Source organism: Mytilus edulis, chromosome 11 (genome assembly GCF_963676685.1).
Source record: "Mytilus edulis chromosome 11, xbMytEdul2.2, whole genome shotgun sequence".
Lineage (NCBI taxonomy): Eukaryota > Metazoa > Mollusca > Bivalvia > Mytilida > Mytilidae > Mytilus > Mytilus edulis.
The window spans coordinates 48318876-48335041 of record NC_092354.1 but is presented as its reverse complement, the minus strand read 5'-3'; positions in this window follow the sequence as shown (position 1 = coordinate 48335041).

Here is a 16166-nt window from a genome sequence, read left to right as displayed (position 1 = left end):
TTAGAAAATAACCATAACCCCCTCACTGGAAAGTTAAATGGTCGTTCTCTAATGGGGGTATGTACATGTAAGAACATTGGACGGGAATTAACCTGGATAGTGATATATCTAGTTCAAGTACTTTAATCCCGATATTATGAATACTTATTTTGTAATGAAATTCGCCGCTGTTGATCACATACTTAAGGTTTAACAATTGATTAAATGAGGGAGGGAAGGGAATATAATAACTAATTATAAAAGTTATTGATCATATTCTGTAAGCATGTTAATATCAAATGTATATAATATAAATTCAAAAGTATTTGTCAGAAAAACAAATTTTATTGGGTATCTATCCATGAAACAACATTGATACATGCACAGCAACAATAACAAAAATCGAACACATAAGGATTAAATTACATCAAAGGGACAACGCTTTTGTTTCTGCTCTTCATCTCAAATTCACAGGTGAGGCCTAGACGAAGCTACAAAAACGTCAACCTCACTGTACGTTTAGGACGGCCCTAGCACCGGCATGAGTGGGATACTTAGCAAAAATATTTTGGTTAGACTTCCTAAGACGTAACACCACCTAATGAAAATTTCAAGATTAAAAATCCCAAGGTTAGGCTTTTTAAAGTTTAAGGTGGCTCACCCCAATAGTGACCCCCGGTAGAATTTTTTTATTTTCACATATTCTGTAGATTTTTTTATGCTGAATCCAAAAATGCAAAGAAAAAAGGGGGTCACCAGGCTTGTTTTCTCCTCAAATTGAAGCGAAATGTGCGATTTTGACCCTATTTCCAAACATGCCCACCCTTCCAACAATAAATGTTACATCAAATTCAAAGACTTTTAAAACCAAGTCAGTATGATTTTTATGTGAAAAAACATTAGAATTTGAAATGTAAACCTTTCCCTTGGTTGTTTTTGACTTAAAAATCCTTTTATTTTCAGATTAATGTCTAAATTTTGCATTTTCTAATTTTAGTTTAAGGCAAAAAATATTGGTTTAATCGATTTTTCGTAAAATTTCCCCGGTAGATTTTTTTTAAAAACAGATATGTCAAAGCTATGAACTTTTCGAACATTTTAAGGTAAAATAAAATGGGGGTCACCAGGCTTTTAAAAAAGTTACGAGCTTTTGTTTAACCCCTCTACCCCATAAGGTCTGATTTCATTGCACTCCATTAATTACTTAATTGTGAATTCTTTATTGATGGCTTTAATAAAATAATGTTTGTAATTATATCAATAAACGATTGCTGAATATAAACGTGGTTATCGTATTACTGTTTGTAATCAAAAAGTGAAATTTTGATTATTTTGGTGAAATACGGTAATTTTGTCTGGCGCGAGTTGCTTCCCTCTAATTTGGCGCCATTATCGGACCAGAGGAATTTCAAGGTCGCCATTGCCGAGCAGCAACTATATTGATGAATACGACCATGTACATGCATAACAGACATTGTGGCGAATATACAACGATGAAGGTAGAGTATGTACATAAGAAAACATAGATTTCGATATATTAGGCAGCCAAATGTTATCAGTATAACGAAAAATACAAACTTGGGGGTTGTCTCAAAATACTCGCTACTGTTGAAAATCACTGCGGCTGAAACCTTGCACGGGCTCAATTTCTGTTCCATGTTTAATATTAAAGATCGTTTTAGCTGGTATCTTATTTATGTGTTTATTTTACCTTTTACAGACAAGTTGTAAACATGTCTGGCCAGTTTTGCAAAATATCCGTGTGCAAACGGCCGAAGAGGAAGGGATGACATCTACTGTCATTTTTACGCTACCGTTAGCAATGGTTAGTGTCAATGAATTAGTCTTTTTTAATCATCATTTTTAATAACTTATTTCGTAGCCAAGTTAGGTTCATATTAGTCCGAGATTAGCCCCAGCTTGTCTGGCAAAACAGCTGTTGGACGTCAGAGAAATCTCGGACTAGGGTCATATGTATGTGGGGTACTCCATAACTTCCATCGGGACAGTTTCTACTCCTTGACCCCATTTATTTCCCTTCCCATTTTACTCTAAACCCCCCCTCCTTTTTACTTCAATTCTTCCATCTCCTTGCCCCAAGACAAAATATATTTCAAAGATACCCCCTTTTCCCTGATCCCTCATTCCCCTGTCTCCTTACCCCTGTCCACCCCTCTATTAAGGTCTGGGGTTTGATTGACTCCTTTATTTTCTTGAGAATATGATATAATTGGCCAAATTTGTAAATGATAAACCCTACAGTAGGAGGCAAACGAAGGATTCATCTTTATCAATCACAATTTGTTTACCATTAACCCCCCCCCCCCCCCCCCCCCTAATTCTGTTAGGTATACAAAAATGTCTTAAGGTCTAGTAATAGAAGTATCAGGGTTAAACATGTACAGAATGCGGCCATAAGTATTTGTCACTTGAGATTTTTAGCTGTTCATATATATTGTATATAATATAAAAAAGAAGATGTGGTACGATTGCCAATGAGACAACTATCCACAAAAGACCAAAATGACAGACATTAAAACAACTATAGGTGTATACATTTTAAAAAAAAAATATTTTGGATTGATTTTAAGCATCCTGGTACCAATAGAATAAGTATTATCACAGGTTTATTTTTTGGTTATATTTTTTTTGTGTCTCATTTTCATTATTTTCTGTTCAGAAATTTGATATACATGTATATTCCACCAAATTAAATTATAAAAAAATATTTTATGTTTTCTCAAGGGAAAACAAAAATAAATGAAAACGAACCTATTATCAAATAAACACATATTAATTTAGACCATTTTAGTTCTTTTAATGTTACCCTTGCATTGTCAGTCTTATCAAACTTGCATGTACCTCCCAAATTTGGTTTCTGTTCTCCAACTTCAGTTTGCCTCTACCAACGTTATGAAACTAATACACAATTAATGCATATATATATGCTTACTACATTGTACCAACAAACACACATGAAGTTTGAATTTTTGGTGGGGTCGCTATTACTTTTCGAGAGTTATGCCCTTTACAAATTAAAAAAATGCTGAAATTTTGTTCCTTTCTTTAACACAAGTTTGCTTCATCCAAATGTTCTGAAACTTATATGCAATGCTTACTACAACAACACTCAGATCAAGTACAAATTTGGGTGGTGTTGGCACCCTTTTCATCCTTTATATGCAAGCGGCTGCTCATCTGTGTCCCATGGACACATTACCATTATGAACTAGTCTACATCTATATGCTTTTGAATGTCAATAATTGTTGATTTTCTGACAGAATTACTCTGATATTTAATTTCAGGCTGCAAGTACATTTGTACATGTACATTGCAAATGGAAGGAGTGAGCTTGGAATGTTCAACTTTACTTGGAAACTATTGGCAAAGTACTGACAGAATTTCGTGAGAAGCCAGTATCATATTCTAGTCTTGCAACCGGAAACTATGCGTAAAGTGCTGAAACTTAAGAACAACATTCTACATGTATATATGCAATATATGTTGCCACAATCCACTTAAGGAGCTAAGATCAACTATAAATTGGAACTACATGTATATGCTTTAGTGCTGTCAAAATCCTTTAAAAAAATCAAATCAAAAGGACCTACTTCACCTATATATATAGCTACCTGTCCCAATGATGAATACAGATCATATATATGAGTCTACTCTTATAAATAAAACAGTGAAGGAGAATAAAAATAAAGAAAATATAGAGCTGATCAGCTAATGATTGTACATGTACATGATGTATAAATGGCAACAATTCTTACATGTATACTAGTGCATTGAAATTAATTATATTAATAGATGTTTTATAAATTTGATCTCATAGATATTAGAGGAATAAAATCAATCACGTTTCAAAAATTTGATTTAGTTGAGCCTTTTTTTTAACACCAGTTTTCAGGACATATTATGGTATACCATTGACTTCCGGCGTCAGCATGTCGGACATATACTCAAAAATAATAAATACTAATAGGTACATGTAGTAGTCAATATTGTGTAATCAATAGGTCATCTTCATGTATATTTGGTGTATAAAATGATTATTAAATGTCTTATCACAAATTAAAATATCAAATGAGAGGATGTGATATGATTGTAAATTAGACACAACAGACCAAATAACACAGAAATAACTATACCTGTAGGTCACCACATGGACTTCAATAATGAGTAAAACATATTCTGCATAGTTGGTTTTAAAGGTCTCGAAATGACAAATGAACAATTTAAAACATTTAAAATGAGAAAACTAATGGGTGATTTATGTACAAAATAATAAATGAATAACAAATATGTCTGTCTTGCAGGGTTTATATGAACTTAACCTCATTTTCATGGACTTGTCTGTTTCTTGAATTCTAAATATGTTTCAAAATATTTGGTTGATGGGATGATTGTTACAGAGTCCGACATAGGGTGGGGCTCATTGGTGGATTATATTGCAAATAACTGAAGCCAGCCCCGCTTTGGCAGTCAGTCCCCACATTGCCACTAGAGAAATAAAATAACTAAGACAAAAAAAAATAAATCACGATAATTTCCTGTCGATATGCACATCTACATAGTATGTCCTTATTATCTACAAAGTATCATGAAATTCTGTTGTGTGGTTTCAGAGGAGTTTCGATGACAAGCTGTTTGCAGTTGTTTACTGCAGCAAATAAGTTCAAAGGGGCATAACTCCTAGAAAAATAATTCGTAATTTCCTGTCGATATGCACATCTACATGGTATGTCCTTATTATCTAAAAAGGTTTTATGAAATTCTGTTGTGCGGTTTGAGAGGAGATGCAGTGACAAACTGTTGCAGTAGTATATTGAAGCAAATAGGTTCAAAGGGGCCTTACTCCTAGAAAAAAAATATGTATATCTAAATAGTATGTCCTTATCTAAAAAGGTTTCATAAAATTCTATTGTGCGGTTTGAGAGGAGATGCGATGACAAACTTGCAGTAGTATAATGAAGCAAATAAGTTCAAAGGGGCATAACTCCTAGAAAAAGTTTGAATCATAATTTCCTGTCGATATGCACATCTGCATAGTATGTCCTTATTATCTAAAAAGGTTTCCTGAAATTTTGTTGGGCGGTTTGAGAGGAGTTGTGATGACAAGAAACAGGACTGATAGACTGGCTGATGGACGGACGGACGGGTCAAAAATGTTATACCCTGCGCCACTTCCTTGTGTAGGGTATAAAAATAGGAAGATGGGGTGTCATTGTTTATGAGGCAACTCTTCACCAGAGACCAATTTACATAGAAGATAACAATTATGTCCCCGTACGGACTTCAACAATTACTATAAACTGATATACCACATAGTCAAACAAATAAAAGTCCCAGAAATTACGTTTTTTTTATATGACTGCACATAATGAAAATTATAGTTGTGCATACTGAATGATCACTGGCAAGTATTTCAAGCATAATACGGATGAGAACATGCAGATAAGTATCAATTATGAAAGTTATGCAAAGTAAGACGGGAGCTAGATATATGGACTGCCATAAAAAAAAAACCAGATGCTCCGCAGGGCGCAGCATTATACGACCGCAGAGGTTGAACCCTGAACGGTTGGGGCAAGTATGGACACAACATTCAAGCTGGATTCAGCTCTAAATTTGGATTGTGATTAAATAGTTGACACAGCATAGGTTTCTGACACAGAATGAATGTGGTCTAATGAACTTAAAAAAAAATGTTTGCCTTTGAGCAATTCACTATGCTGTTGAATATTAATCCTCTCAAAAAAATGTTTGAAGAAATTTTCTTTTTATTTATGAAATCTGAAATGAAAAAAATTGACCCTCCAATTTTTTTTTCACATCCCCCTTTCCCTTATTTCAAAACTGATCTCAATTCAAATTTCTAATGAAGTTTGCAACAATAACTACTCATTTAAATACATCATAAAATATTAAAATGTAAAAGTGCTTGTTATCACTGAATGGTAAAGATTGTTTTAATCTATCAGTTGGTAGTAAAAGTGAATATACATTGTATATTGTATAAAACAATGATTTAAGTTGATTCAACTACTATTCTGGACAAAGAAAGATCACTCCAATTGAAATCCAATTGGAATTTCTTGCTATTGCACAATATTGTGCAATTAGATATTTCTTGCTATTGTGCAATACTGTGCAATTGAAAATATTTGCTATTGCACAATACTGTGCAATTGAAGATTTCTTGCTATTGCACAATACTGTGCAATTGAAGATTTCTTGCTATTGCTGAATACTGTGCAATTGAAAATTTCTTGCTATTGCACATGCTTAATATAATAATTTTGGATCCTGATTTGGACCAACTTGAAAACTGGGCCCATAATCAAAAATCTAAGTACATGTTTAAATTCAGCATATCAAAGAGGCCCAAGAATTCAATTTTTGTTAAAATCAAACTTAGTTTAATTTTGGACCCTTTGGACGTTAATGTAAACCAATTTTAAAACGGGACCAAAAATTAAGAATCTACATACACAGTTAGATTTGGCATATCAAAGAACCCCAATTATTCAATTTTTGATGAAATCAAACAAAGTTTAATTTTGGACCCCGATTTGGACCAACTTGAAAACTGGGCCAATAATAAAAAATCTAAGTACATTTTTAGATTCAGCATATCAAAGAACCCCAAGGATTCAATTTTTGTTAAAATCAAACTAAGTTTAATTTTGGACCCTTTGGACCTTAATGTAGACCAATTTGAAAACGGGACCAAAAATTAAGAATCTACATACACAGTTAGATTCGGCATATCAAAGAACCCCAATTATTCAATTTTTGATAAAATCAAACAAAGTTTAAATCTGGACCCTTTGGGCCCTTTATTCCTAAACTGTTGGGACCAAAACTCCCAAAATCAATACCAACCTTCCTTTTATGGTCATAAACCTTGTGTTCAAATTTCATAGATTTCTATTTACTTATACTAAAGTTATGGTGCGAAAACCAAGAAAAATGCTTATTTGGGTCCTTTTTTGGCCCCTAATTCCTAAACTGTTGGGACCTAAACTCCCAAAATCAATACCAACCTTCCTTTTGTGGTCATAAACATTGTGTTTAAATTTCATTAATTTCTATTTACTTAAACTAAAGTTATTGTGCGAAAACCAAGAATAATGCTTATTTGGGCCCTTTTTTGGCCCCTAATTCCTAAACTGTTGGAACCAAAACTTCCAAAATCAATCCCAACCTTTCTTTTGTGGTCATAAACCTTATGTCAAAATTTCATAGATTTCTATTTACTTAAACTAAAGTTATAGTGCGAAAACCAAGAAAATGCTTATTTGGGCCCTTTTTTGCCCCTAATTCCTAAAATGTTGGGACTAAAACTCCCAAAATCAATCCCAACCTTCCTTTTGTGGTCATAAACCTTGTGTTAAAATTTCATAGATTTCTATTCACTTTTACTAAAGTTAGAGTGCGAAAACTAAAAGTATTCGGACGACGACGACGACGCCGACGCCGACGCCGACGACGACGACGCCAACGTGATAGCAATATACGACGAAATTTTTTTCAAATTTTGCGGTCGTATAAAAACGAATGGACAATTACGCTTGGTGCACGTGTAGGCAAAATTCCCCCTTTTTACCCTACGAGGCTTCGTATGTATACATCCAGCTGTTTGAACACCCTGTATAATCAAGGGGTCATCTGTCAGATTAGTCATATTTCTATGTTAACCATACGATATGAAAATAAGCAGATGTGGTATGATTGCCAATGAAACAACTATCCACCAAAGTTCATATTTAAAATTCAATATTATAAATAAAAAAACATTATCTCCTTTTATCATCACGCATAGATCGATGATTAGTTATGCATTTCTTTGCCACGGTAAGATCAAATCAGTGTTCACAAACAAAATTGTCATTCACATTTTTTGCCGCATTGACATCACTCAACTATATTTGTGATCATTTGTTTTAATCAAGAACTTTCCTTATTAGCTTACCTTTTAAAAAAGCATTTCAAAAATTAAGATTAAAGTTAAAGTTTGCCAACATCACCGGCTAATATAGCGTTCTTCAGAAAGTAGCTTTTAAATTACAATCCAAACTTTTCCTGAACCTAGTAGTAGTATAGATTTTTTTTATATATAAAGTCTTTAGTAGTGTTTGAGACTGCCCGGCACGATGCGGGTGTATGTCCTAGCAAAATCCCGACATGGTGAAACCAAAAATTTTGCGGTTCTCCGCAAAGCATGCAGTATTTAGGAATTATAACATAGACCGATATATAAGGTCGGAATACTAGGCCAGTCTCGGTTACTTTTGACAGTGATGGATCCAGGGGGAGGGTTCCGGGTTCCCCCCTTTTTTGGACGATCAATGCCTTTGAATGGGGAAATATAGTTGGAACACCCCCTTTTTGTCCTGAGTTGGGAACCCCCTTTTAAAATGGCTGGATCCGCCCGATTGATCGTTGCTGGATCCATTAGTCTATTTTAATAACATTGAAGTGCTCTGATTCAATTATTTTAGTTTTAATGCTGATATTTCTTTTTTTTTAATATGAACTCGGTTGACATATTGATAGATACAACAGAAAATTGCAAATCAACAAAATAACAATTCACAAAATAAGTAATAGAAAAGTATCATAAAAATAGAAAACATTGGTCCCGATGTCTTAGATTATAGGACTAAGTCTAGTGTTCCGGAAATCATGGAATTGTGATACGAGAAAAATTATCAGATGATTTTCGTGCAGGTAAACATATCTTTAAATGAAAATGTTAAGTATTAAGTCTGTTAGAAAATTGACATGTTCAAATTTGTTTTGGTATAACTATAATTATCAAAATTTTGCAGTGGAAAAATATATCGCATACTCGGGAATAAACTCCTAAAAATACTTGGAAATAAAGATATTTCAAGTTTTAAATATATTTATGACAGAAACAAACTGTTATAAAACGCCAAACGGATTATATCATGATAACAAACCCGCCCCGATGTTTTAAACCATACTATACGGGCAGAGACATATATACACATATATGTCTCTGATACGGGTCACAAGTTTACCTGTTTTTGAAAGCTGTACGATGACATGAAGTTGTTTACATCGTTATCATTTGTTTACAGTTAATCATTGCGTCATTGGCAAAACATTTTCAAAAATAAATATCCACGACATCATTTAATTCAACTGGTATTTAAGTGAATTCAAAATATGGTACGAACGGACCCAAGAGGCGACCGTGTAAGATGAGAATGCGTTTTGGGAGCGAAGCGGCACCAAATACCGTCGACGTCATACATGTGACTTTGTCAGTATTTATATATTCTTTTTTTTTTAATGTTATGCTTAAATCATGTATATTTTTCTCCTTTTAAACTTTTATGCGAAAAATGAATTTCTGACCGTTCGTATTTCCTGTTTTGAAGAACGTTTAGCGTCACTTGTTTACATCGTCAAGGGTGCTTTCATACACGCCCGCGTTCCAAGGTCGTCAAAGCTATTTTTGAGAAGACCCCTTAAAGCGACCGTTTCCAAGGCACTCGTCGTAAGAAACATGCGTTAAAATATGCGCATTGGTAAAGGGCCGAGCCACCTTAAATGGGTATAATCCTGCCTTAAGTTGTCGTTATCAGTGCATTTGCCGATATTCGATGTATTATATAGATTATATGAGCCGTATCCATAAATCCCAAACATATATGGAGATCTTTCAATGTCTTGATTTGGACAACAGTTATTATATTTCGTTAGACCCTTAAATTCGTGGATAAACTAATTTATGAAAACAATTATACACAATTTCAAGTCCTCTTTGTGCTTTTATTAAACTCAATTGTGGTCCTTTGTTTTTAAATATCGATAAATGCTTAGTTGCGTCCAGTCGGATTGGAAATTAATGCTCATTTTTGTGCCTCGTTATATATAGATTCCTACACTGCAACAAGTGTATTACGATATTTCTCCACTCGAGACAGTTAAATTTTATTATTTAAAGCACGAGGCTTGCCGAGCTCTTTAAATAACTAAAATTTAACTGTCGAGAGTGGAGAAATATCGTAATACACGAGTTATAGTGTCGGAATCTGTTTCTCTGATGATTTTTATCCTTCTTTTTCAAAGATTTTCAGAAACTTGTGTTCTTTATATGAGACGTCATCAGGCATTGCCGCCTTTTTTCATGGCGTCACAATAGGAAAATTCAGAAGAAAACAAAACATTTAGACGTCATAATCAAATTTCGACTAATCATTTGCCGAGAACCAATTTGTCACTAGTGAGGAGAAATATTTTTCTCACACCGGTCAGGAAATGTGAAAATAGCACAAAAATTAGAGAAACTACGTTACACCTTTTAGTGGCAGTCCAAATTTTTGACCTTGTGTCTCTGTCGAACCCCACTTTGAAAATCATTGTTGGGTTGCTGTCGTATTGAACATGATTAAAATATTTGCTGCTGAACGTTAAGAAAATAACACCAAATCAAACGGTAACAAATGTCATTCTATTAAACGAAGAGTCGTCTGATTTCTTTTTCCTATGTTGAGCAAAAGGTGAGGTTAAAATTACTATTTATGTAGCAGTTCATGTTCATGTCCCTTCACGGACAGCCATAGATATAGGAAGATGTGGTATGACTGCCACTGAGACAACTCTCCATCCAAATAACAATTTATCAAAGTAAACCCTTATTGGTCAAGGTTCGAAGTTCAGCCATGTCAAATTTAATAAAAAGTCTGAGACAACTGTCTAAAAAAAAATTAAAAAATTAAAATAAACATCAAAATGTCAACCTTTAATTTGTAGGAAAGAACAGTTTTGCCTTTTTTCTGTTTCTTTATCTCGCATAAGAAGTATTTGTCTTTAAAACAAATGACAGTTTTTACATGTAGCAACTTTCAGATGCTTCAAGTTATTTCTGAGTGAAACAGTGTGATAAATATTTGTTTTTCTATATTACAACACATTATTTATTTTAAGTTCAACAAGTAATTTGTAGGGTCAATCTAAAGAAGAGTAATGATGCTGTGTAAATTCTTTATTGATCGGCTGGACTGGCATTTAATATGGTCGGGAAGGAGTCCAGTTTTCTGCGTTCATCAATGTTAAGGTCATTTTTCGTCTATTTTTTGTATTTTTGCACCAACTATCATCTATTTTAATTGTTTTGCCTATTGATATGTTAATTTTTTCTGACCAATTGTTTTGTATATTTGGTTCCTTATTCTATATTTGTAAACCTAATCTCCACTCTCATATATTTAAACAACGAAAGAGTATAACTATTAATTATTAATTGAGCAAGTCAATCATTCTTTCCCAATATGTAAAAGGCTTGTCATGTTTGGAATGGTTACTGAAATTGCAAACCGTCAATGACTTATTATAAGGTATTATTGAATTGTAACTGTAAAGTGTTACAACGGTCGGTTTCTTAAAGACCAATTGCAAACTAACGTCTGAGGAAAAAAAAACATGAAACATAAGGAGACAGTTTATGTTTTTCATATACTTCACGAAAAAGGCATGATGCAAAAAGTTAAAGTGGTAATTTACAGCAACGTTTTGAGCTTTTAATTTACTTGTTGTACTGCACAGAAATTATCCTTTACTAAGTTAACTATTTGAGACAAGCACTAACATTTTCATTATATACTAACAAAGAAAATATATCGATGCAAACGAGAGGCAGAAGACGCCAAATGTATATTGAGACTCACAAGTCGAAGGCAAACTGACGACTCCATAGTCAAAACATTTGATACAGACAAACATATCATATCATTCATACAAGTTCGATGTCAGAAAATTAGCAAGGTTTTTTTTATAACGTCTGAGAAAAAAAAGACATGAAATATAAGGAGACAGTTTATGTTTTTCATATACTTCACGAAAAAGGCATGATGCAAAAAGTTAAAGTGGTAATTTACAGCAACGTTTTGAGCTTTTAATTTACTTGTTGTACTGCACAGAAATTATCCTTTACTAAGTTAACTATTTGAGACAAGCACTAACATTTTCATTATATACTAACAAAGAAAATATATCGATGCAAACGAGAGGCAGAAGACGCCAAATGTATATTGAGACTCACAAGTCGAAGGCAAACTGACGACTCCATAGTCAAAACATTTGATACAGACAAACATATCATATCATTCATACAAGTTCGATGTCAGAAAATTAGCAAGGTTTTTTTTTATAACGTCTGAGAAAAAAAAGACATGAAATATAAGGAGACAGTTTATGTTTTTCATATACTTCACGAAAAAGGCATGATGCAAAAAGTTAAAGTGGTAATTTACAGCAACGTTTTGAGCTTTTAATTTACTTGTTGTAGTGCACAGAAATTATCCTTTACTAAGTTAACTATTTGAGCCAAGCACTAACATTTTCATTATATACTAACAAAGAAAATATATCGATGCAAACGAGAGGCAGAAGACGCCAAATGTATATTGAGACTCACAAGTCGAAGGCAAACTGACGACTCCATAGTCAAAACATTTGATACAGACAAACATATCATATCATTCATACAAGTTCGATGTCAGAAAATTAGCAAGGTTTTTTTTATAACGTCTGAGAAAAAAAAGACATGAAATATAAGGAGACAGTTTATGTTTTTCATATACTTCACGAAAAAGGCATGATGCAAAAAGTTAAAGTGGTAATTTACAGCAACGTTTTGAGCTTTTAATTTACTTGTTGTACTGCACAGAAATTATCCTTTACTAAGTTAACTATTTGAGACAAGCACTAACATTTTCATTATATACTAACAAAGAAAATATATCGATGCAAACGAGAGGCAGAAGACGCCAAATGTATATTGAGACTCACAAATCGAAGGCAAACTGACGACTCCATAGTCAAAACATTTGATACAGACAAACATATCATATCATTCATACAAGTTCGATGTCAGAAAATTAGCAAGGTTTTTTTTATAACGTCTGAGAAAAAAAAGACATGAAATATAAGGAGACAGTTTATGTTTTTCATATACTTCACGAAAAAGGCATGATGCAAAAAGTTAAAGTGGTAATTTACAGCAACGTTTTGAGCTTTTAATTTACTTGTTGTAGTGCACAGAAATTATCCTTTACTAAGTTAACTATTTGAGCCAAGCACTAACATTTTCATTATATACTAACAAAGAAAATATATCGATGCAAACGAGAGGCAGAAGACGCCAAATGTATATTGAGACTCACAAGTCGAAGGCAAACTGACGACTCCATAGTCAAAACATTTGATACAGACAAACATATCATATCATTCATACAAGTTCGATGTCAGAAAATTAGCAAGGTTTTTTTTATAAGGCTAGGACAATTTGAACGGGCGTGTCGAGGATTTCGGACCCCCTGCGGAATACACAATTTGTTTTTAAAACTCTGATCTGATCTGTTTCATGATACAGCTACATGTAATATTTCTAGAATAATATACAAATGTCAATAACAAAAGAAGAATCAAACTTAGATATGATCACCGTTCCTATGTTAAAAAGCATAATCGACTGGCCAATTGACAGATTTAACTAGAAAAAATAATAGGCAGAAGTGGTAATTTAAAAATCACCATTAAAGGGAAATTCCGCGATTTTTTACTTATCATCTAATTATGTTCATCTTAACATAAAAAACACATTTGCAAAGTTTTAAATTTATATTCCTTCTAATAACGGAGAAAATCAAGTATTTGTAACTTTTTTGGTTGAATTCTCGAGCGGGTCGTGACGTTTTTGCCCGATGTGTTGAATTCTGGGAAAAAATAAAATCTGTTTAACTCTTATAGCTTATCGACAATATACGTAATTAAAAGCGCACAGCTGACGAATGGTCGTAGTTATTAACCACAATATAAGAATGAACGAAAATGAATATGCATATACCGTTTTGTATTGATTGAATTAAACTCCTATAAAATTATCTCTAGTAAATGTTTTCGAATAAATTTCATTAATTATTGTTGAGATTTTTTTCATAAAATATTTATTGAACATTTTTACTGATATTGAACAGAAAATATTTCAGTTCTATTTACCGTTATTGTTTTGATAATCATTTCAATGCAACTAATGTGTGAGCAGAGTGTGTATATTATTTTGTAAAGGTCACTGTATATTTCTCGGCTTGAGGTCAATTCGTTTACCTTGTAGCTATTTAGCCGCAGGTGTGAGTTCAAGCGTACACATGCAGGTATGAATGTTGTTATTTGGAAAGGATAGCTTGACAGAAAGGATTAGAAAGAGTATGCTGTATTTAATACACTAAGATTTAATACACGATGAGAATAAAGATACAATAATTAAATTGTGTAAATTAATTGAAAATAAAATTCAGATTCGTAATTCCGAAAGTGTATAAAAATAAAAGGAAACAATTTTTTATTACTTTCTTAGCGGCAATTGGCGTAAAGATTCAAATATGAATAAATAAACAGCTGCGCCATGAGCGCATGATACGCCCGACGTCTTGTGTGGAAGTTTTAGGCAATAATCATAAATAGTTTCTGAGAAAGTTTTAAGCAATTACCATTTATTGCTTTTGATAAACGGCGGGACATGTGAACCCCCCACCCCCCCCCCCCCCACCCTGTTTTTTTTTTACAAATATCACTAAAATAAAATTTTGAATCAAACCAAAAAGTATACAGATCTTTAGATTAATAGAACAAAGAAGTGTGTACAGTTTCAAGCAATAATCATAAATTGTTTTTGAGATACGTCGCGACATGTAAAAAAAAACCCTCCCCTTTTTTACAAAATACTCAATAACTCAAAAATAAAATGTTTAGTCATCACCAAAAAGTATACAGATCTTAAGATTAATATAACAAAGAAGTGTGTAAAGTTTTAAGCAATAATCATAAATCATTTCTGAGATACGGCACGACATGTAAAAACCCCCTCCCCCTTTTTTTACAAAATACTCAATAACTCAAAAATGAAATTTGAAATCATCACCAAGAAGTATACAGATCTTTAGATTTATATAACAAAGAAGTGTGTAAAGTTTTAAGCAATAATCATAAATTGTTTTTGAGATACGGCGCGACATGTAAAAACCCTCCCCCTTTTATACAAAATACTCAATAACTCAAATTAAATTTTGAATCATCACCAAAAAGTATACAGATATTAAGATTATTATAACTAAGAAGTGTGTAAAGTTTTAAGCAATAATCAAGAATCGTTTTGGAGATACAGTGCGACATGTGAAAAAAAAACACACCCCTGTTTTAGTTACAAAGTGCCGTAACTCAAAAAGTTTAAATCTTATTTTCACCAAAAAGTATACAGATCATTTGACCATCATAAAAAACAACTATATTAAGTTTCATGAAATTTAGATAAGTCGTTCTCAAGTAACGGTGCGACATGTTTACGCCGGACAGACTGACGGACAGACATACGGACGGTACGACAGACGGATGGACACCGGACATTTGTATACCATAATACGTCCCGTCAAAATTTTGACGGGCGTATAAAAAATTGTAGTTTTAATCTTTAATAAAAACTAAATGCAATATTACCCAATTTGATATACCATTGCACATCTGTTTGATATCATTGACTTTACTGGAATTTCTTAACTTGTATTCTGGCTGTGTTTAAATGCTCATAAAACTATCGCAATTTTAAAGTTTTTAATTGAAAAAAAATACAACATGCATGATTTTTTTTTAAGTTTCTTTTTAACATTTCATTCTTACATAATTATATTCATTTGACAATCATTTACACGAACTTTTTGTGAAAAGAATACCAATTATCTAAGCTAAGGCATTATTTTTTTTGAGGATTTTTGTACATTTTTTAAAAAATTCTATGATAATATTTGTGCAATGTTGAACATGATAGCCGTCATTAATCCAAATAAGTAATACAGTAGTTGTAATAAAACTTATATTTTAGTCATGCATAACTGATATTGACGAATTTAGAATAGTTCGTCCATACATCGTTGTTCTTGAAACAATCATAATTAGTATACATTTCCTGACGTATAAGCGCCATTCAGGATGAGCTCCAGAGAAAGCAGACTAGTAGCGTTTCGTTAGTTTGTTTGTTGGGAAGGAGAGGAAATACAACCACTTGTACAGATAAACGACAGAATTACCATACAAGCATTTATAGTCAACACAACCAGAAAGATTTCCCATCGTTGGCGTTGGACGGGGA